The following is a 21,137-nucleotide window of genomic DNA, read 5'->3' as shown; positions in this document are numbered from 1 at the left end:
GAAGAGATTTTAAACACTGGCAGGCTGGAACTAGAAATATAACATGAAATCTACGAAAATCACCAATAATTGCATACACACAGAGGCATGAAATAAACACTGTATTGTGAGTTAAATAAATGCAAAGCTTAGGAGTATAGATGTGGGATCTACAGGATACCCATTTTGCTTCTTGTTCTGCTAGGATTGCGTTTTATTGTAATCCTATATAAGTTATTTATCTTTTCTCAGCTTCCATTTTCTTGTGTGGACATAAAATAGTGCCATAAGACACTGTTATAAATATGTATTATAAAACAGGATGATAAATATGTGTTCAGTTGTTAAGATATGCCTGCTTTCAATGTTAGCTGTGGTTATCTTTTAGATTAGTCATTTCTAGTTTGGGAAAAGACACATAGATTGGAATTACTAAGCAAGATTTGTACACATTTCCCCTATGCTATCCCACTCTTAAGCTCTGTAGTTAGCATGTGATGAGGACTCTAAGAATTTAAGCAAGGGGGAAAAAACGCATAATCTTCCTAGACAGAATCTCTCCAGGGCCACTGAAGACAAATCAGGAAGTTGATTGCAGAAATCCAGATGATGTTGTATGAGAAACCTGCAATCATGAGAAAAGAAAAGGCAAAATGTGTATGGAATGCAGTTATGAAAGTTAAAAGACTGGAGTTTAGTCCTTATGCGACTACAGAACAATTCCCAGGTTTCTGCCTTAGGGGTCAGAGCAGAGAGCAAGCGCTCGTCAAGAGCAATTGAGGCATGGAGGAGAATGCACAGCACCCGTCCTCCTCCTCACTAATAAAATCATAAAAGATCCGCTAAGAAGTGGTAAAGCAGAACTCGACAAGAGCAGGTGTGAATCCTGGTACTCGGAATGGAAAATGCGTCCACTTTGTCAGTATCTGGAATTCCCCTAGTTACTCCTCTGTAAGATCCGAGAACATATATTGCATGGCTGCGTCCATTCTGTGACTCTGAGTAATGTCAAAATTCAGTGACATCAATGATTCTTACATTATTTGTTTCCTAAGGATGTCGACATCCTTAGTGTTTCACTAATGCAAGCTACTCAGTAATAAGCCTCTGAATTAGTATTCTCAGCTGCAGCTGAAAACTGGAATTCAAGACACAAAGCAGGATGGACGATGACACTGAAAACATGCACATGGCCTTCCTGTTCAGAACTAGTTGGCTTATGACAGCAAGCTTTGGTAGAGAAGGTGTCTTACACAATGCGAATGGTCAGTTCTCTCTCAGCGGACCGGTAATGTTTGTGAGATGGGAGATGAATCACAATCGAGGCCTTCGAAGATGTAGGAGAAATAGGTCATTCCAGGACCTAAGATTGAAAGAAAGACTCAAGAAATAATATATCTCCACAGGTCACACACCATGCCACAGTGTACAAGATCATTTCATGCAGCAGGGTAGCAGGATGGATCTAAAATTCCAAATAAATCCACGAGACAGTGGCACCTAGAAATTGTACCCGATTCTTGGAGAAAATTGATGTAATGTGGCACGTGGATAGTGAGGCCAACGAAGTTCTTATTGTAATGATAGAACTGAATTCCGAAATTAAGCACAGCGGGGGAGAAATGGATCTAGCACAGATGTCAAAAGCTATCATTGGCTTCTGTGATAAAACACTTTTTTTTTCTCTCTTAAGCTCAGGCCAGTGGCCTATGTAGGTCAATGATGTTGAGCAGGGAAAAAACAAACATCACAAGTGTTACTGTCTTTCTGAGGAAGCTTTGAAATGTTACAGACATTCGAAGATTCTTTTCTTTTCCTTGCTAGCAAATTTTTCAATTATCAATTGAGCCCGGAAGCTGCCATGTTTTTCAATAATTATATTTTTCCGAAAAGAAAGAGATTTTTAAAAAAGCCCCCCAAACAATAAATAGTTCAGCTTGGCACCAGTTAACATAATCTTCCTGAGTGGGTAACAGGGTCCTAGATGGTGGGTAATAAAAGAAGCCTGAGAGCCAATGATATGCATGCAGAGTTCTCTGTGCGGTTGCTTTGTATTTGTTTATAATTCGTATTTCTCTTGTTCATCTCTACTTTGGTATATGATTTAATTATCCTGACTCCACTTTTTTTCTAGCATGTTCCACCTTTCCACAGGAAAAAAGGTAAAGAAATTTGCTGCTGATGTTTTAACTGATTTCTGATTGATTCCCTTCTTATCTTAGCACCACAAGCTCAGTTTTGTATTGAACGTAGACTGACAAATTCTTCTGTCATCTATAGTTGTGTCCAAAGAAAAGATGAGCACAAGGCTGAGATTCTACCTTTTTAATAAAAATGATATGTAGTCACAGATAACCCATGCATCTTTGTGTTTATTTATTTATAGTAAAGAAAGCATACATAATTGATATCTCACTTTAGAACAAGTATTTACCTGTGTAATGTAATTTAAAAGCTGTGCCCTTTGATCTCAAATGTTGAAAATCTTTAATAAAACCCTGAGACATTTCATAATTAGATGTATTTCCAAGTCCCCTTAGGGTCTTTTTCCTTAAATGAAATCTGTGAAATATAAATAACTATCAGAGAGAAAATATGTATTAAGAGAGCTATTCTTGGATATTTTCCTATGAGCCACTGAAATTACTCCTTGAACATAGAAAATTGAACATATAAAAAAGGTTGTACAAATAGGATTAAAAGTTTCCTTGTGTTTTATTATTTTTGCATCTTGACCAAAGTTCAGTTAGCACTCAAGTCAGCTCCATGAAATCTCAATTATCTGTAGAAGCAAATTTGAGAATCGGTATGAGAGAAGGACAAGGAAGAGCAAGGTCAGATTCTGAGAACGGTGCTGTTCATATATTGTAATATTCATCTTTGAGCCCATCATTGGTGAGTTCATTCAACAGGGAATGAAGGTTCTGCATATTTTCTATAATATGAGAAATAATGAAATTTTTATATGTTGAATGTATTTTTTTTCAACTCTAAAGCATAGTAAGAATGCTATGGTCACTCTAAATGAGTAACAAAAATGAAGTTACACAGACTTGACAAGATGGAGTCATAGAGACAAACAAAACTAAGTCCAAAGTATGGACAATGTTAAATTCATGGGAGACTCTTGCTTTGGGCTAAGGTTCTGCCCCAAGGCCCAGGAGACCTCATCAGACTAGAGGGAAGTAGCCATGTTGACCAAACAAACTAAAAGAACTCTGTAGCGAGTCAGCTTTCCAAGAAATTGGAGATTCACAGTTGCCTATCAGCAAGCAACAAAACAGTGTCCTGATTACTTATTCCGGGTATGAGTAGACAGGTATCAGTGCTTTAATCTGTAAAGAACGTAGTTGAAATGGCCCTCCCCTGCTCTGTATTCAGTAATTCTGTTTCTTGCATCATTTTTCAAAGACTTTTTTTTCTATTTAAAACCTAAGAATTTCTGTTTAAACAAAAATATAATAATAGTAATGCCTTTGTCCGGTAGGAGATCACATCATTCACACTTAGAATCAACTGAGGACCTTCATAATTTTACTGATGCTATACCCACTAAGGTTGCAATTACAGGATCCTCCTGGATGTTTGTTAGAAACCAGCACAGAGGCAGGCCCATCGGAGATGATCAGATAGGTAACAAAAAACCTCCAGAAGAAAAATAAAAATAGGAAAAGCACACAGAAATGAAGTATCACAAATAATACAGCCTAAATAACAAAGCCCGAAGCATAATAACACAAGACTCTCATATGGCCGTACTGCCAATGTCTAGTTAAGTTTAAATGAGTCCAACTTTTTAGAAAGTAATTCAACCATCCCCTAAAATCCTAAGTGTTGATATTCTTTTACTGGCTAATTGAATGGGAATTTATCTCACAGAAATAAATGTTTAGATGACCATTACGTCTTTAGAATAGAAGTAACAAATATCAAGGCAAATGCCTACCAATCAACTGAGAAATAATTCATGGAGCATCTACCCAAGGAATTAATATAAAGGAGTTCAAGAATGTGTAATAGTAAATGTATAAAGTGAAAGGTTTTAAACCTTTTAAAAAGTTATAAGTTCTTTTTTAGAAAGGACAGAAAGTGTTGACTGTAAAGACAGATGGAAAGTTGCTCATTATCCACTAGAGAAATTTAGTTTTTATTCACTTGACACTTTTCATTTGATTTTTAGCTGGAGTGCACTAATACTTCTGTACACTGCCTCTAAGAATTGGCCAGCATCTTAGACCCACCCTTCTCTATCCAGTAGGAAATTTCATCTTAGAAAACTCCACAGAAACAGGCCCATCCACACAATTCATTAATTAATTTGCTACTAGCAATGACAGGTTTCACCCTCATCCCTAACAATATTGGTCTGACTTTCCTTACCAAGACTCATAACTTCTCTTTCAGTGTCAGGGGAAACCTGTTACTAGATTTATCAATAAGCTGAAGTGATGAATCTACTGTCTATAGTACTACTTATGGGATAAATAGGGTAACTGGTCCCATGTCTGTGGGCACTACTATTCTCATGAACACAGTACAATTCACCTAACCTAAGATCTAAACAATAATGACCCTTAGCATAATCATCAGGCAAATATGAGTTCTTTCCCTTCCACATAACTGCCATCGGTGTCTGGGAAGTATAACTAAATGCTGACAAGGGTAGTTAGTTCCCAAGAATAGCATGGGGTCTAACAGCTCTCCTTGGTGTTATCTCTAAGGATATTTTGATCATTCATAGTGACCTTATATGCAGCCTCACTGAGCTTAAAAGCTTGCCAACTCTGTGTTTTGTTCTCCAGTATTAGTATCAGACAACCATATGGTAAAAATCTAGTCATAGATAATATTATGTGAATTATAAAGTATATTTTTGAAGCCCGTTAGATTGAAACTGTTCTGAAGTCAGGTGGTTGGAGACCTTGACATCACCTAAAACCAATGTATTTTCTCTTATGTTTCTTCAAGGTGACAACAGCCTTGTTACTCTCACCTGGACTACAGCTTTGCCCTTTGAGCTTCATAGGAAACATAGAACTCTCTGGATTTGTCCCAAGTCTGTGACTACTGAAGTAAAACAGCATTTGATGTTTTAAGCCTTTTAGAAGGCTTTTCTCTCTGTCATTTTTGTGCCCTAGGTTTTTGCTATGAAAATTTTTCTTCTAGGAGTTTCATGGGGTTTCTTCAGGAAGAAACAAATAGCTTAGTTTCATCTTTCTTTTATGTTTTTTTTTAAACATCAAGAGTCTTTTTACTGACATTATCTGTTTGTTTTTAATACCAGAGTATTTGGTTTTACTCTAGGTTTCTGGACTATCTACTCTCCTCTTCTTGATTCAGACATGGGTTTCTTCTTATGGAGTAGAGCTTAAGTCAAATCAGACACTGGCTACTCTGTCAAATTCTGTGCAAACATTGCACTAGTATATTTTGTAAGCAGAATATAATATAGATCAAAGATTTTGTGTCTGGGTTGGTGTTTATGTCTTTTTATTTTTTTGATAGTCTTCAGAGTACACTCATCCCGTCACCACAGAGAGGACAATATAGGGATGATGGGTCCATGTAACCCCCAGTTCAACTTCTTCATATTCAATGAATTCTATGGATGTTGTCCCCATTGCCAGTTTGTAGAATTAACATAGGAAAAATGACTATCCTACAAAAAATGATTTATAGATTCAAGGCAATCCCCACCAAAAATCCAACACAATGCTTTATAGACCTTGAAAGGACAATTCTCAACTTCATATAGAAAAACAAAACAACAACAGTAAAAACCAACATACCTGAAACAATCCTGAACAATTCAAGAGCTGCTTGAAGGCTCTACAAGCTTCAAGTTGTACTTCAGAGCTGTAATAATCAAAGCAGCATAGTATTGGAATAAGAATAGATATATTGATCAATGAATTAAATTAAAGACAAGACACAAATCTTTTGAGAAGCCAGAAATACATACAGAAACAGGATAACATCTTCAACAAATGACACTGGTCGTACTGGCTGTTTGCATGTAGAAGAATTCAAAAAGATCCATACTTATGACCCTGCACAAATGTCAAGTCCAAGTAGATCAGAAGCCTTAACATAAAATCAGATGTACTAAAACTGATAGAAGACAAAGTGCAGGAATAGCCTTAAACTCTTTGGCCCAAGAACAGACTTTGTGAACAGAACACTGATAGTACAGGTATTACGATCAGCAATTAGGAAAGGACCCCATGAAACTGTAAAGCTTCAGCTCTTTCAGTTCAGATTATTACCCCTTGCTTCTAAGGTTGTAGTCTACCATGTCCAGACAGCTTTCCTGACCTCAGCCCAAAATGAAGGCCTCTCTTTTCTTACCTGGGCTTTCTCTTCTCTGCCTGAGATGGGGAGCCCTACCCCCAGTGCCCTATCTGAGAAATGTCACGTAGTCCTTGGCAAAATAACAGGTTCACCTTCCTCTCTCCAGATCAGAACCTGCTCAGCAAGCACCTGGGATTTCTGGAACGTTTCCCCATGCAAATTTGGTTTTTCCAGAAACTTCAGCCTCAGACAATGAAACTTCACTATAAAAAGAGCCCCATTCCATTTGCCAAGGTTCATATATACCGCCCTTGATTCACCCTGAATAAAGAGCATGTGCTCAAGCTGTTTCATTGAATCTCATCTAAGAGATCTATGACCTTTTCTCCTTGGTTGTCAACCATGATCCTGCTGACCCACCCATTCAGGACTTTGGTTCATTCTTTTCTGACTGGTGTACAGCAATGGCTGGATTTTCCCAGGAAAGAAGAAGACAAACCTGCACAAATAGACCATAGCATCTAAAGAAGTTACACTGGACTTTGCTGAAAACAATGTTTTAAGGTTTCAGTGTTGTAGTCCTCCACTGCTCAGAAGATCAATAGATTCCCTTCTTTCACAGGACTTTCCCACTCCTTCTTGATTTTTGCTATTGTTTGTGAATTGGGAAGGGTGGAGTGGGTTGTTGTTGTTGTTGTTGCTGCTGTTGTTTGTTTGTTTGTTTGTTTGTTTTTTGATGCACATAAAAACTAGACGCTGCTACATTCCTGCATCCTGGCACCTAATCTCTGCTGCTCCTAATACTGTGTCTACCTGCATTGCAGACTAAACCTCTGTCAGCCCTTTCTGGCTATAAATTCAAGCATCTGTCCTCAGCTCATTAGAAAAAATCTTTCCGTTTTAAAAAATAAAAATATAAAAATACATGTTCATGGGCCAGTGAGATTATTTGCAGCACTGTGACATTAAAGAAAAAGTCAAAATTTCAGAGTCATTTAAATCATGAGTTATCCCAACCTGAACTGTTCTCTTCTCCCTTGTTCTTTCTTTAAATGGAAGACTGTTCTCCTTATATACTTGACAGAACATTAAACACAGTATAGGAATGAGGAACCTTTGCCTAAAGACTCTTTTTGACAGTTTTACTCATAAGTAGTTATTTTATTGACCCAGAATAGGACATAAAGCCAAATATTTTCAACCCCCCAACATATTGGTTTCAACTTTTATAGTGAATATTTATTCTTTTTACAGCTGCTTTAAGCTTACTACACTCAGAGAATTGTATTAGACTTAGACCCAATTATCAATACACACATAAACAAACAAACAAATAAACTTTTAAAAATAAAAATTCAGTTAAGAAAATTCTTGTCTTGTAAGCAAGCATGAGGTCATAATTTCAATCTTTAAAACAGCTAACTGTGCTAGTCCAGGTTTTTAATCCTGGTACCCTGAAAGCAGAGACAAATAAATCCCTGGGGTTCATCAGTCATCCAGTCTAGCCAAGTAGGCTTACTTGGTGAATTTCTAGGCAGCAAGAGTAACTGTTACTTTGAAAACGATGGATATCACCTATGGAATTTTGACACCAATCTAGACCTCTGCCTTCTACTCATGTGCATATATAAGCACATGCACATGTACACAAATGATATTGTGTATCACACACCCACAAAACAAAAGGATTAGACATAAAAATAGGCATTTTAAAAACAACATAATGGAAAAAATATTTAATAAAGACAGAAATTGTTCATAAAAAATCAAGGGTTCAAAAATCGTGCTAGCCTGATTGAATAGCTCCAACTCTGTCTACATGCAGGTGCTTCTAGAAGAAGGCGTAAACACACATATTAAAGGTACTAAGTATACAAACTATTCAAAAACTTCTAGAAGTGTCTGGAAAAACAAAATATACTAACTAGCATTAATAGAATACATATTTCAGTGAACATGTTTAATAAGTATTGAAACATACAAGTTGTAATTCTGCCATATGAAACACAAAAGGACACAAAATATGTGGCTGGGCACTGAGGAGTTGTGGGCCATCTTGAAGTCATATTATGAAAACATTAGAGGTATCACCAAGGTATAAAAAGAGTGGGAATACCAAACAAATATTAGCAGAAAGAATAACTAATTTTGTGAAGTTAATTAAGTACAAATATATAAAAGACAAGGACTCAAATACCCTCGAAACAAGATTAAGAAGCAACTAGAGGAGCTATGTGTGGCAAGGACCTTCCCCTAATGAATAAAGATTTCACGGGACCAATCGCAGATCGAGGAGTAAGTGGGACTTCCAGATTGGAGAGGGGCGTGGTAAACTGAGAAGGAGAAAAGGGATTGGCGGCTTTTTGGACAGAGAGCTTGGGGTAGGAGACGTAACAAACTAGATCAGATGTGCCACCAGAGGATTTAATTTAGTATAGCTTATTAATTAGGATGCTAGTTGTTGCCCTCAGCGATTATGTTACCTGTTGATTCTGAACTAAGATTATGTGGTGTTTTCCTTCATGCAGTGACTCAACTGAATTCCAGAGAAAAATATGGGATAGCCCAGCCAGCCACGGAATTTGCATATGTGGGGCTGGCTTTGTAGTGACCCGCCAATGGGAGCAGGGAGTTGGGTGGAGAGATTTTGGGGGTTCCAAGCCAGAGAGTCTGATGAGATGAGATCACCCTGCTGATGCCATGTGGCCTGTCAGTGCCCGGAGTAGTATGGGATGGTGTCCCTGTTGTCTTTAGTATTTTCAGTAACAGCTGTGAATCATGGAAAAGGCAACTACAATGAAAAAGACAGCAAGGCTATTGTTGAAATAAGTTTAAGTCAAAAGAGAGGACAGAAATAATACCTTTAAAGTATTTTTAAAAATAAAATTAAAAGCAACAATGACATGGAAGTCTGGAAGTTTCTGACAACCAAAATCTCAATCTCATCAAAAACTATACTTTTAGTAAAACTAAAGTTTTATTTTTCAGATACACAAAAATGGAATGGATTCATGACCAGCATTTCTTTACAGCAGGATATGATATAAAACATCCAACATCCAGCATGATGAGAACTCAAGGAAACTAAGAATGACACTAATATATATTGTTAGAAAATGAAGGGGACTGACTATGATATTAGTGAAAATGTATAGGTGATAGTTCTTAGAGTTTAAAGTTTAAAAGATCTGTCATTTAAAGCAAAACTACTAATTCATTGCAGAGTTTGAAGAAGTATAAAACTTACTAAGATACTATAGTGAACAAAACAGTTTGGTAGTCAATTAAAGACACATAGATAGACCAAAATAGAATATCCACAAGCAAATTCACCCAGGCACAGTCTAGTGATTCTTGATAAAATTACAAGACAAAATCTCTAAACCTACAATCAATCGGGATATGCTTAACAAGATTTAAACCTTAAGTATATCTGTATCTTCTTCCAGAGATATTACTAAACATGCTCAGAAGGAAAGGGAAAATCTAATAGAGATTCAACCTTAGACAAAGAACTCAGACAGCTAAGGAGTAGATGAAATAGTTTCCCCCAGAAAAGAGCTTGCAAGTGACATCATATGAACTCTTTGTTGTATCTGTACATTTAGGAATAATTATATACATATAGATGATAGATAGATAGATAGATAGATAGATAGATAGATAGATAGATGAGAGAGGATATAAGATTTATTATATAAATGTGTAGACATATATATAGATATTGTAACACACTATATGTGTGTACATATACATACAGAGAGATATAGTGTTCGTGTGTTTAATAACAATTAAAGTAATAAAGGCTATGAATTTGAGAGAGAAAGGAAATGAATCGGGAGGCTTCAGGGTGGAAAGTGAAGAAAGTAAATGATCTAGTTACATTTTAATTTAAAAATTAAAAACAATACTTTTTAAAAGAAAAGAATGAGCATGGCAGTCTCACTTCTATGAATATGATTCTATCCTAGGTTCCCGAACTACCTATGCTCTGCTTCCTGCCTTCCCAGTCAGTGTCAGGGGTGGGCTCCCTTTCATGTCATGGGTCTTAAGCTCCATAGGTCATTCATTGACAGCTCCCACAATTTCTGTGACACCTTTACCACAGCACATTTTTGTGGTAGGACAAATTGTATATTGAAGGTCTTGAGTCTAGGTTGATGTTCTAACTCTTCCCCTGGAAGCCTTTTCTTATTACAGGAGGTGGACAGTTCAGGTTCCACAAGTCCCCTTACTAGAAGTCTTAGCTAGGTTCATCCTCAGATCCCTGGGAGTTTCAATAACACTAAGTTTCTACTTCACCCCCGAAATGCCCCTAATTCTCTCTAGTCTCTCCCAGTGCTCTTTCCCTATCATAATCGTCATCAAAGAGGCTCCATCCAGCACAGAATCAACTAACCTGGGCTCTCAGGGGCTCATACAAACTGAACTGACAAGAGTGTGCCTATATAGACTGAGGTAAGCCCTCTGCATACATGTCATACTTACATGACTTGGTCTTCCTGTGGGACTCCTAACAATGGAGGCAGGTGCTATAGCTATCCCTTTGTCCTGCTTTTGGGACCCTTTTCTTCTCCCAGGATCCTGTCATTCAGCCTTAATATGAAGGGCTATGCCTAGTCTTATTGCATCCTGATATTCCCGAGAGGCCTGCAATACCATGATGGCTATGACATAAATACACAAGTTATAATTCTTCAGCCCCATTACAGCCTTACATGACCAATTGTAATATATATATATATATATATATATATATATACACACACACACATATATATATATATACACACACACACACTCACACACATATATATATATATATATATATATATATATATCATTGACTAATGTAGAGTCATGCCACCATGACAGTGATTTCACCATAAAATGAGATCCAGTTTGTGTATCAATAGAAGTCAGATCGATGGTTGTCTGAGATAAAGGAGAATATGAACAACATAGCTGGTAGGAGATAGTATATACATGTGTCAAAATTTACCAATGTATACTTTTTCAATATGCCATTTCCTTGTGCACACACTATATACACTTTATTGAAAACAAAGATACAGAAAAAGAGCTCAAATGCTTTACAAACCTAAGCACTACAAAATTAGAAGAATTTTAAAGATTCATAAGAATCACATATGATGGGAGTGAGTTTCGGGTCTGAGGTGACTGCACACGGACGGTGCCCTGCTTGGTGCCTGTGAGGTCATGGAAGCTTATTTTAGCCAGGCTCCAGATGGGTATTCCACTGAGACAAAGCAATAACTGCCCCTGTAATGGAGTCTATGTTTGAACAAATTGAGTGTAGGTAGAGCAAATATAACAAAGAAATGTAGTGATCAAAAATATAAGTATTGTCCTGCCCATCATGCTTCTGTGACATTGTGAACCTCAATTTCTAGGACACACAGCTGCCATTGAGACAGAAATATAATCTCAGATGGTTTGATAAGACACACTCAGCCCATAGAAAGAGGCGGATGTGCATGGGGTGTTCACATGAATTCTACCAGTAAAGACTATTTCAGCCCACGATCACCTCTGCCTTCACATTATTTATACACCAGACTTCTTTTGAAGGGGAAAAAGAGTGGGAGGTTGGGGAAAAACATTGAACCCAGCTTGGGCTATGTGATGGATGACGGTGCTGAGAGACCCAAGTGTGCTCCAGTGCTGAATGTGCGATGTAGCATTTCAGGATGGGAGATCTGTTTGTGGCTCATTGGTCTTCTCTGCAAATAAGGGAGTGGGCAAAAGACTGAGTCAGGGACAACCCAACTTACAGATGGCTCCAGTTCTGCTTTTCAGTTACCAGAAAGCACATTCCAAATATTCATTTTTGCTAATAAATTGCATTAGTGCACCAATGTCATGAAATATCAGGTTGCTTATAACAGGTACAATAATTCTGGCAAGCAATAGTAAAACAGAGCTTCACGACAACAGAAGTGCGAATCCTTTCCATTGTACAAAATCCCTGTCATCCACAGGCCTCGCTCTAGAGAATCATGCTATAATTTAGTTTGCGATGCAGTGAGATCACCTGAATTGGTCAGAGTTCTCTGAAATGTATATTTTACAAGTGCTGATTGAGGCCTCGTGACTGGACTCAGAAGAGAGTGGTTTTTATCTCTGACTCCAAAATAGAAACCACTTCCAACCGACATTTTTATTAATAAATAAATAGAGATTATGTGCAAGAATGAAAGGAAAGTTTGAAGTTGCAGTTTTGTCTTTTTTTAACAAGCCATTATTATAAAGGATATCAAAGAGCTTTTCAGAGCATACGAGATCTCCTAAAAGTATTTTTTTTTTGAGAGAAATTTTCCTGGCTCTCAAAAATGTCAGATTTGGATTTGTATGTACATAATGGTAGACATAGCAGTTTATCCCATGGGAAAACAGGTCTAAAATACATGCCAACAATTACTGAAGTCAGAACCAATCTCAATGTTACTGCCTACAAGTCCTTGTACACAGGCAAACGCACATTGAAAATGATTCAGAAGACAAACATTTGACAAGGATGGCTAATGCAAACTGGAAGCTAATTGCTAATGTTTGTTTCCAGCCAATTTTTACAAATTGAAATTCTTTTTCAGCCAAGAGTGTGTGTTTTAAAATAAGCCGAATTATCAATATTTATAAGTGAATAATGATTAGAATTAATCTAACACACTTAAACTTCTTCTCTGCTAATTTTTGCCCCATTTTCAATATACAGAATTTATACTCTTCCCTAACCACTAGAAGAGACGGAAAACAATATCCTCAGCTCAAAAAAGAGGGCTTATATCTAGTGAATCAGTGTTAATGTTACATGGTCCAAAACCAAAATGCAAAAATTCACATTTGTTTTAAGGCACCCTGTCATTTCTATCCGTTGTAAGCACAATTCTGTCATTTATCTGTCAATATCATGTGTAATTTCAAAATTCCCATTTTCAGTAGAAGTCCTAGGTAGGATAGCTGCAGATAAACTCCATGCTTTAAAAGAAAAAAACAAAAAACAAACAAACAAACAAACAAACAAAAAAGTGTGTAGGGAAAGGCTATCAGAAAAGGGGACAATAACATATGTAAATACTAATGCACCATTAATTCCTCTTTATGTGGTGTCTTAAGTTAGATTTTAAGGGATGAATATAAAAATTTTATGCCCAGTACCATTCCTCCTTTACATTTTACTAAAGGTCTTCAAAAACCCAACTATTCTGGATTGTTTTCTGTTGTTATGATAAATAAAGTGAGCAAAAGTAACTTGGGAAGGGCAAGCATTGTTTCATCTTAGTCTGTCACTAGGAAACATCAGGGCAGGAGCTCAAGCTGTGAACCTGAAGACAGGAACTGAGTCAGAGACAAAGCAGGACTGATGTTTACTGGGTCTTTCCCTCTGGCTTCCTTAACCTGCATCTTTATACAACCCAGGACTACCTGCCAAGGCGGGCACCACCTATAGTTTCTGGCTCTTTGAGTATCAATTATTAATCAAGAAAATGACCTATAAGCTATCGCTGGAGCTGTTTTTCTCAACTGAGGCTCTCTGTTTTCAGATTACCCTATCTGTGGCAAGCTGAGAACAAAACGAACCTATCATCTACTCGAAAGACGAACAATATAATCATGAACTTGACACTCGAAGCTAATTTGTTGGAGATTATGGTTACATCCCTATACCGATGTTCAAATATCCGTCCTGTGATTACAAAACCAGCGATTTCCATCTTGTATCTAATTTCTAATAAACTTTACCGCTTGATTCTATGTCCCAACACAATTTTTTTCTTTTACCCTTTTAAAGTCTAACGCTAAAGTTAAAAACAAGGTTTCTCTGGTTTGAGAAGATCAGGTAAAAATCGGTTACGTACACCTTCCAGCTGTCAGAACGATTAACTGGTAAACGTTCCAGCGACGGTGAAGTTGGGGCATTGCAGGCTTGAGCCTAACGGTAATTTATTTGGAAGCTACGTTCACGCATTCATAGCCATTCATTGCCCACCTTTACTTCTGACCCAATATCCTTATAATTAACACGCAAAATCTTTTGGAACGTACTAATAAACCACTGCTTTCCACCAAGCACAACACTAAGGATACTGTGCCCATCTCTGTTCTGTAATTTCCCAACTTTGCGGTTAAATGTCTGCTTGATGCTTCCACCAGTGTACTTGAAATGTGTCTTGATTCACGATTTTCTCCGTTCCGTTACTATAAAAACTTCACGAGATGTGGGAATTTGTAATTGGGGCTAGCCTACACCTCCCAAATAAATTACTGGCCATGATCATAAATATTTGGCTCCGGGTTGGGGGTGGGATATTTCTTACCTTTTCGGAGGGACTAAAGCGTTTTTGTGCAGATGGATAAATAAGTATGTTACTTGCAAAATGAAATCAAAACCCTGTATTTCCTTTGCTGTCTTTGGACTCTGTGTATGCTGAGAATGTGTGCGTGCGTGTTTCCATAAGTAGGTATGTACTTGTGGGGTGCATACGCATGTGTGTGCCTGTGTACAGGTCCATAGTACACATCAGGTATCTTTCTTGATTGTTCTCTAATTTGTTGACACATTGTCATTTGCTGAATCTGGAGCTCGCAAACTCAAGCCTGTCTGACCAGGAGACGGCCTCCCTCTGGGTACCCAATATTCAAAGTGGTGGCCATGCTTATCCAATTTTATTTTTATTTATTTATTTATTATTTATTTATTTATTTATTTATTTATTTATTTATTTATTTACATTTCAAATGTTATCCCCTTTCCCAGTTTCCCCTCCGGAGACTCCCTATCGTTTTCCCCCTCCGCCTGCTTCTACCAGAGTGCTCTCCCCCATCCTCCCACCCACTTCCACCTCCCTGCCCTGGCATTCCCCTACACTAGGGCATCAAGCCTCCACAGGACTCAGGGCGTCTCCTTCCACTGATGCTTGACAAGACCATCCTCTGCTACATATGTGGCTGGAGCCATGGGTCCTTCCATGGGTACTCTTTGGTTGGTGGGGTGATTTAGTTCCTGAGAGTTCTGGCGTGGGGGTGGGGTGGGGAGGTGTCTGGTTGGTTGATGTTGTTCTTCCTACAGGGTTGCAAACCCCTTCAGCTCCTCCAGTTCTTTCTCTAACTCCTCCATTGGGGAGCCCATTCTTACCCAGTGGTTGGCTGCGAGCATTTGCCTCTGAGTTCTGGGAACTGAATTCCAGTTCCGTTTGCAAAGAAAGTTCATTATCCACTATGTCTTCCCAAGCCAAAAATACTAGAATATATTCTTCTGTGAAGTTTGCTCAGTGTTAAAGAGCAGAGCTATTTTGAAAGTTAAATGGAGACAATGGTAGAAAAGACTCCCATTGCCAAGTCCTTCACGGCACACCCTAAATGTGAATGCAAAGTGCTCTGTTTTAAAATCAATCAAGGTGATGCAAAGCTTAAACTGCGATTGATTTTGGCTAATTTGCAAGTAGAAAGGTTTAGAACTTGAATAATTTCTTTCCCACTTTAGCTGGTTCACCAACCTATTCAATGACTTGCCTAATTATTAGTCTTGCTTGTTTGCTTATTTACTTTAGATCATTCCTGACTGAGATAACTTTTGATTTATTTCAACTGTCCTTGGCTAGGTGAAAAAAACAAAACAAAACAACAAAACAAAAAACAAAAAAACATACAAACTTAATCAGGAAGGAGGTGAGAGTTTTTTTAATTTAATTTTTATTTTTTTGTTGTTGTTTTTGTTTTGTTTGAGAGAGTAAGTAAAAAGCAAAACCCCAAGCATAAAACTCGAATTTTTAAATTGTTCATTTTTTAGAATTCTGCTAAAACAAGCATGCGCACATGTACACACACACACAAACACACACACACACACAAACACACACACACACACACACACCACACACACACACACACACACACACACACGCATGCGCACACACAGACAAACCAGGAGTACATTTTGGCTTCCTTTTAGCGATTTGACAGGAAAACAAGAATAAAAAGGAAGAAGACTGCAATCCCGTTAGGCTGAGATTAGAAGGGTGAAAAATCGCTCTTTTTGTTGGCAGTCCTGTTCAGAAAGCCTCAAGACCTGCTGCCTTCCTAGGAATAGCATGCACTGTTCTTTTGAAGAGCATTTGTTAACGGTTTTTAAAAATGTAAAGTCAACATATTGTCTGAACCATAAGGAAGCAGCGTTTCAAAATTATTAAGACTTCCTTTCATTGATTTCCCAAAAACTGTTCTACAAGAGCAGAGGCAAGGACACTCTCAATGCTAATAAAAATAATCATGATAAATACCCCACATATCCCAACAATGTGTACTACATCCATCTTGTCAATACCTGTATGTGCCAATGAGTCAAATATAAAATGTTTAGATAGAGCCATGTATAAACACACATCCACGCCAACACAAACATTTGCAAATTTGAATTTTTGTATCAGGAAGATGAGAACTCAATAAAACTTTTTTTTTTTTTAGCAAAATAAGTGGTTGAAAATGTCTGCTGTTTTCAGAAATACCTAATTAATCGGGTATCTCTTTTCTCCAAATTGTACATTATGCAAAGTAATTGGCCTACTTTCCTTTGATAAAATTATTGGTTTATCTGAATACAGTTAATTTAAAATCTGCTAGTAGTTGGGGAGTTTCCACCTTACTTTTCAACTTAATGAGGTTTACTGAATATTCATATAAGTATTAAAATATTGTGCGGAATTATACTTAGTGCTGTTGTAACCAAAGTTCTAGCTGCATTTAAATGTGTTTTTTTTTCCTTATAGAAATTTCAAAACCTGGTGCATTGTTCGAAATTTCCATGCTGAAAGACAGTCTGTCAAACTGAAATAGCAACACAATACAAGCCATTTTGTGACTCAGTTCTTGATTGCAGACAGCTGAGACTCAATAGCTAAGGGGGGAATTGAGGACACCATCCAGACGTCTGTAATAATCCCCCTGGCTTTTTTTTCCCTTGCTAACTTGAAAGCTGCATCAGTGTGTCTGCCTATTTCTTGGCCCTATAATTAAGCAGGACAGCAGCACTCGTATACATTTTACTCACTCACAGAAAGAAAAAAGAAACCTACTAAGGAATATATCCACTGCGCTCTCTGATTCCAGGACTTTACTTTGATGACTCCTAGGACTCTGTAGCTGATAACCATAACAATGAAGATATCCTGGATCATGGAACTTCTTTAGTGTAACCATGTAACCAGAGATCACCAGAAACACCAGAACCTTCTACACACACACACACACACACACACACACACACACACACACACCAGGCACATTGGCACACACACGTTCATAAATGATGCAGAAGCAACTCCCTGAGATGACTCAACTGATTGTACCTTAATATAGATGGCCCATTACTACAGCACTAGGCTTTTTACTGAAAGAAAAGCAGCAAAACCAATGGCATATTCTGCAACACAGCAGAATACAGATCAGGCAAAGGAATAACAATAATCCTCGGTCTTAAAAACAGAACAAAACAAAAAACAGTTATAAGCAAATACAAGAATGCATCCCAAAACTCCATAGAGATGCTAGCACATGAAATCTTGTCTGAAATCAACTTCACCTATTTAATTACACCAATTACCATGTACTTGTATTCATATTCATCAGTTTTCAGATAGGTCCTCACAGCCCAACATTGATTTGCAAGTCTAACTCTAGGCCTTAGAGCTGGCAATTAAGTAGTCCTTCTTAGCATTCAGGCCAATGGTTTTGTTTCTCTGTCCATGTGGGCCTCAGCGCCCAAGGCAATCTGTAACTTTGAGAAAATTTGTTGAATGCTAACCTCCAAACCTTGGGAACGAGCATAGATAGAAAGGTTACTTCACGGTGATGTCATGTTCAAACACAGTCTTCTCTAAGACTCCTCCCAAATCTTTTGGTGGTAAATCTTTCAATGTTTCAGACTTTCTTATGTTGCCCAACCTTCCATTCTGTGCCTTAGTAGAAATTAAACCTTTGACTCAACCCTGACTCTAATCCCAGTTTTCTACATAAACTTTCAGACCCTATAAGGCTTAGAGGTCTTAAAGGATGGAGCCAATCCTTCATAATCAATATAGGAGCCAAACCTTCTATCTGTTAGCACTAAGAAAGGGAGAGTAAAATAGTTGGCCTGCTTAGATTTGAAATGCTGTATAAAAATAGGGAGAAACTGTCACAATTGCTACTGCCACGACCCCTGCCCTGTTGAGATGGGTCTCTTTATGTAGCTCTGACTGTTGTGGAAGTCTCCGTAGATCAGGATGGCTTCAAACTAACCGAGATATTGAACACTGGGATTAAAGTCTTGCGTCACTAAGGGAATATACCCTTCCCATATAAAAAATCCCATGAAAGGGGGAAAGAGGTGACGGGAGAACTTTACCAAGGCAAAGCTAGGTTTTTTGGGATTTATTCTTCCTCCCTTTCTTAAATTGTATTCAATTAATGCTTTGTTTTGTTTTTGTTTTTGTTTTTTTATGGAAAGAATGAGACCTAGTAGTACCTCAGCCCTGTCTGAATGAATATAAGATATTTGGCATTTGTCCCTTCAAAAGGAATTAATCCAAATGGGTCTATTAGTCATCCTCAAGGGAAAACATGTATTTCAGAACCTCTGAGAAAAATTGGTATGCCTGAAAACAGGCTAAGGAGATAGAAGAAATAATAGCATTTTAAATAAGCTATATGCTTATAACCCACCACCCTAGTCAGCTGCCTGCCTGCTAAGGCTCACAGCATGCCTAGACGCTGCATGTGTTCTCACTTAGAAAGTATACCTTTGTTGGTGGTGATCTACGCTTTGTTTGTTTTTTTCTCTTTCTCTTTTCCTGTTTGGACAACAACTTAAGCCTTAAGTCTGATCCTCCTGAGACTCTGGTCAATCTTATTCTTCCCAAGGAAAAACCACATGGCCACATAAGATTCCCATTGATGAGTGTGTCCACTTCATTCATCTCTAATCCCCAAAATGTAAATTTATATCTTTTCTCTTACTCATCTCCTTCACAAGCTACCAAGACCTTTCCGTACCTGCCCTGTTGATTCTTTACCAAACTCCAATAAGTTTGTCTTCAAGTTTTTTCAAGTTTGTCTATTTTTAAATTCTTTTATATAAAATACTAAAGGCCCACAAAAGGAATCATGTTTATTTGAGAAACAAGATCATGCTTCTTATATCCTCAATTGTGACATCTGAAAAACATCCACTGATTGTTAAATACTTTCAACTTTTCCTACAATCAGCACTGTGCCATTTTGTCATTTGTCAAACGTGCTAATCAGGTTCAAGAAGAGATGGAGACTTTTCAGAAACACCGGCAGCAGATTCATTTAATCCCATTTCTGAAAAGGAATAGCAAGTGCATCCCCCATATTATGAAGCATGTGAGCTCACATTAGGGCTCCAGCAACTTGAAATAGTATTAGCCAAATGTATAAGCACTCTAACCATTCATGTGGAAAAGGACTTAGCAAATCCCTGGCATTTTTCTTGCCATCTACTGAATGAGGTCTTCGACTGACAGATAGAAATAAAGAACTATGTCTACCCTTATGTCTCAAAATCATTGCAAACCCCCAAAATATATAGAATGAGAAACTCATCTGCGGAAAAGGGTACAATTCTACTTACACGATGACGTCAGGATGGCAAACTACTTTGCTTCGGTCATCTTTACTGCTTCAGGTCCATTGCTAACATCCTAACACTATTTTTCCATTTATTAATTATTAATTTATTTATTCACTTTCCACCCCAGTTGCAGCCCCCCTTCTCCCAGTGCCCCTAAACATTGTCCCTCTCCCATTCGTCCTTTCTCTTCTTCTCTGAGAAGAGGAAGGGTTGTTCTGGGTATTCACGCTGGCGCATCAAGTTACCATAGGACTAGATGCGTCTTCTTAAATCAACAGTCAGAGAAAGAGTAGGAGGCAAAGTCCAGCATATCTTTTTCCGTATATATCTGCATATATGTATATGAAAAAGTCAGATACTAGAAAAAATTAGACACAGTAAATAGCTAAGTTAACATACTGATAAACAATATGAAGAAATATGAAGGTAAGTGAAGAGACAATGTACAGCAATTTTAATATTCTCCTGGATATCTGACAACCAAGCCTTGTCTTGCATGAAATGAGACCTACAGATATAGAGATGGGTATTTCAGATTAAAAAAAAAAACCTGTTCTGCAAGAAAGAAGTCCCAGAGACATGTGGGTTATACATAAAAAGCTTCACCAGAGGTGGCTCTCATGTCTAATTCCGCTCAGATCTCATAATACTTACACTCCAAATAATTGCTCTAATCACATATTTTAAAATTAAAAAACCTCATGTTTTAAAATGTTTCACTTCTTCATTTCCAGTACCGTTCTACCAATTTCATTTTTCATAGCCCCTTGCCTCATGTCTCAAATCCAGTTCACCTCTGTAAAAGTCTTCTTTTGAAAACAGTGATGGCCAACAGCAAGGCACCTTCTCTCCAGGCCAAGGCAACTCTTGAGTAAAAGTGCCTTTGGAGTGCCCCTGCCAGGCTGTTTCAGTCCTCTGACAGGCCTCTTTGCTGAGGTGCCTTCTAGATGTCAGCCTGCCTAGACTGTCACTATAACCCTGTCAAAGGACCCCTTTGCAATATGACTCCAAATTTCAGTTTGTCATATAAGGCACCTACCCATGATTTGGAAAGCAGATAGGAAGTTTAGCCTCTTCTTCTAAGGCCAGTGTACTAAGCCATGAGAATAAACAGAAAAGTGTCCAGAGGTATCAGGTTGCTAGATCTTCCTGTTCAAAACAGAATGCTCTCTCCCAAATACCAGTTTGGTGTGCTCTCAGCCTCCTCTTAGTATGT

At 37.8% G+C, this 21,137-nt stretch overlaps 1 long non-coding RNA gene across 6 annotated transcripts in view; it reads right to left on the bottom strand.

Moving 5' to 3' along the window:
* Positions 1-88: 88 nt before the first annotated feature.
* LOC102550021 (uncharacterized) overlaps positions 89-21,137 on the bottom strand; it is a 140,119-nt gene continuing 119,070 nt past the window's right edge. For 3 of the 6 annotated variants that reach the window (XR_010055995.1, XR_010055994.1, XR_010055993.1), the window contains 3 exons: positions 5,769-5,835; positions 1,233-1,342; positions 89-604 (listed from right to left, as the gene is read on the bottom strand). This is a non-coding gene — a long non-coding RNA (uncharacterized LOC102550021). Of the gene's footprint in view, positions 605-1,232; positions 1,343-5,768; positions 5,836-5,941; positions 7,307-14,150; positions 14,278-14,609; positions 14,782-21,137 lie in introns of those variants that run through there. The other 3 variants (XR_001840425.3, XR_358080.5, XR_358082.4) reach the window with 3 other exon arrangements.

This window comes from Rattus norvegicus, chromosome 11 (assembly GCF_036323735.1).
Source record: "Rattus norvegicus strain BN/NHsdMcwi chromosome 11, GRCr8, whole genome shotgun sequence".
Taxonomy (NCBI): Eukaryota; Metazoa; Chordata; class Mammalia; order Rodentia; family Muridae; genus Rattus; species Rattus norvegicus.
This window is presented reverse-complemented; position numbering and strand designations above follow the sequence as displayed.